The sequence below is a fragment of the Delphinus delphis genome, chromosome X (assembly GCF_949987515.2).
Source record: "Delphinus delphis chromosome X, mDelDel1.2, whole genome shotgun sequence".
NCBI lineage: Eukaryota > Metazoa > Chordata > Mammalia > Artiodactyla > Delphinidae > Delphinus > Delphinus delphis.
The window spans coordinates 25,637,167-25,640,433 of NC_082704.1; the positions used below are offsets into that span (position 1 = coordinate 25,637,167).

The window sequence follows — 3,267 nt, forward strand, 5'->3', positions numbered from 1 at the left end:
GTCTGGGGCCAGAGCAAGGCCTCTTTGCAGCCCTTCAGCAGGAAGGCCTCCTAAACAGCACAGACAGCTGTGCCACTGGCCTCTCCACGTCTACCCAGGCCCTGTGGGCGCTGGCAGCTTCTGTCCCCACTAGGCCCCAACCTATACGATGCTAATCTTGGGGCTACAGTGGGCCCTGTTCTGAGGAACTCCTAGGCAGGCAGGTATAGAAGTGGCCATTGTCACCATCTCTGCCATGCACCCCACAATTGCACTCCTGTCATCCTTTCCATAAGTACAGAGCCCCACAGCCTCCGTGCAATGAAAGCTGCTCCCTTCTTGTTGGGACTTGGTATTTGGACTGTCAGTCCCCCCACCCCACATACACTCCTGGATTTTATGCCGTTTTCCCTTCCTCCTAATCTAGGTTTTATTCCTCAGCTCCCCAGCGCTTGCTCCCAGCATGCCCTTGTGGCTCTAACAGCACCTGCTGGGGTTGAATTATAACCCCCTCCCCCACCTCCCCTTTCTTTTCTCCTCACTTTTTTCCACCCCCTCCCTCTTTTACTTTCATCCCTGCTCTCTAAACTCTTCTCCCTCCCTCCCTGCCTTCTGTACCTTCCTTTTCCTTTTCTGAATCCCTTCCCCCACCATAATTATGGCACATTTAGTGTCTACATGAACGAGACAGAACCATCAGTCTGTGAACAGCATCTGGGGACAGAAGTGTCTCCTTATGACATTGACCATTTTACACAACCAATTTTCAAAGATTTGAACCTGCTGCCCCATCAGTCTCTGAAGCTGATCTTCCCATCTCAACAATTTTCCATTTTAACAGAGGCTGTCAGGGATGAGGATGTTAAGACAGTCAAGTGCTCTTTGCTTCCCTCCAGCCACCAAAAAGCAATTTTCACTAATACTGGTGAGGATTACATTAAAATTGTGTAAAAGAAAGGCATGACCTCATTTTTTTCTTTTGTCTGCTGGTGCTCAGCAGGGCTGTGAAGGTGCTCTCCCCCACAAGCTCCAGGTGCCTAGGCTGACCTGAAATGTTAAAAGCTCAGGGGTTGAGTGGAAAGGAGGACATTCACTCTGGATCACCATAATCCATTACCATTGGTTGAGCCTAAAACTTCACTGACCCAACTTCTCCCACACCATTGTTCATGCTTTTCTTGTAATTCAGGCTAACCTCCCATTTCAGATCTTTGGAAGGGGAAAGCCTGGTTCAAAATGATACAAAGTGTAAACTGGTGATTCCCAACTGACTGTCATCAACATGGGATGGGGAGGTACAGGTGTCTGTAAATTTGAAAACGCTCCCCAGATGAATGATCTGATATATCCCAAACACCCAGCCTTCCAGAGCTGTAACTTGTCTTCTTAATTGAAAGCACAGAGTTTGACTTTAATTGCCCTCCTCCCCATCAATCATTGCCAGGTAGAAGTCCTCGGGAGGCCTGTCTAGGGAGAAATGATAAAGCAAAGCTCCCCTAAATACATACAGACTCACTTTTAAAACCTAAAACATTCCACTTGCACATTGTACTCTTAAGTAAAACTATTAGCCCTGACAGCGGAAGTGTCAACAGAACTATAATGCACTGATTTGCCACTAGATCTTTTATGTGACCTTGTGTTCTTCGACAAGAATGCCTGAAAAAGGCATTCCCCATGTTTCTAGTAAAAGAGACCTTACGGGCACATTTTGTTTTCAGTAGAAAAAAATCTCCCTGCATTTTCAACTAGCTACTTAAGCTCCAAGAAAATCTTTGTCAAATCAGATCCCCATTTTCACAAAATCTTCTCTATTTAAAACTAGCAGTGGGCATGCTATATTTAAAATGGATAACCAGGGACTTCCCTGGTGGTCCAGTGGCTAAAACTCTGCACTCGCAATGCAGGGGGCCCAGGTTCAATCCCTGGTCAGGGAACTAGATCCCACATGCTGCAACTAAAAGATCCCACATGCCGCAACTAAGACCCGGCACAGCCAAATAAATAAATATTTAAAAATAAAATAAAGTGGATAACCAACAAGGACCTACTGTATAACATAGGGAACTCTGCTCAGTATTATGTAACAACCTAAATGGGAAAAGAATTTGAAAAAGAATAGATACATGTATATGTATAACTGAATCACTTTGCTGTACACCTGAAACTAACAAAACATTGTCAATCAACTATACTCCAATATAAAATAAAAAGTTAAAAAAAAAACTTGCAGTGGGCATACTGATCATGGGTTCTGGTCCTTGGCTTTGGTAGGCTAATTTGCCCAAAGGATTGTGTGCAGTGCGTGGCTGAGGCTCTTATAGCCAAGGAAGGTAAGTTACAGCTCTCATTTCCAAACATTGACCTCCCTACTTGGGATAGGATTCTCCCTAAGGTAACCCCCTAACTTCTTTGTGCATTGGTCAGCATATTCTTTCATCATCTTGTATTCAATCATTCACTCAAATATTTATAGAATGCCTACTATTTGCCAGTCTATTGGCTGGGTGCTCATGAGAGTACAGCAGTGAGCAAGGTAGTCACACAATGTCTTCCCTCAAAGAGTTCACGAACTAGTGTTTTCCTGGGTCACACTGTCTGATTCTTGACTCAAACTCCTTTCCTAAGTCCCTTACTTGAACCAGGTGTTCCTATCCTGCTCCTTGGACCAACTGTGGGCATTGAATCCAGTCCACAGGGGTCTCCTGCCTTAACCCCATGCCTGAGACCCAAGGCCTAGCCGGAGAGATCTTGATAGGGAAGCAAAGAGGCCAGACAGGTTAGCATCACCCCTTGATCTGGAACTATCTTTTGCCCAGTCATGATCTATCCATACCCAGATTCCTGAAACCCACATCACAGGAACCTGATGGCCAGGTGATGATTGTTCCTTTGTCCCTGTGCTCCCCGACACTACCCAATCATTGGAGTTGTATGGAGCTTTGAACATTCAAATTAGTAGTGTGGTCGGAACACCTTGAAATTGATGTCTCAGACCTGTAGGTGGAATAAAGATAGAGACATCACTCAAAACCTGTATCAGTCAGGGTCCCAGCAGGGAGTAGATGGCACACTCAAAATGGGTATTTTGGAGAGTAAAGGTTAATAAATGGACAATTTATAAAGGTGGGGGCAGGGTACCCAGGGCTAGTAACAGGAGTGGGGGATGGTCAGGCCTTTGATGTCATCCCTACAGGTCAGCCTCCCCTCCCGAAGCAGAGTGCAGGGTGGAGAAGGATGGAGAGAGGGTCTGAAGGGGCACATGGAAGCTATCCAGAACAGAAATTC

The 3,267-nt window shown here is 45.6% G+C and overlaps 1 non-coding gene across 1 annotated transcript; it reads left to right on the top strand.

Annotated features, from left to right (window-relative positions):
- Positions 1 to 1,843: 1,843 nt before the first annotated feature.
- Positions 1,844 to 1,916, top strand: TRNAA-CGC (transfer RNA alanine (anticodon CGC)). The gene has a single exon. It is a non-coding gene; the product is annotated as a tRNA-Ala (tRNA).
- The last annotated feature ends 1,351 nt before the right edge of the window (positions 1,917 to 3,267 follow it).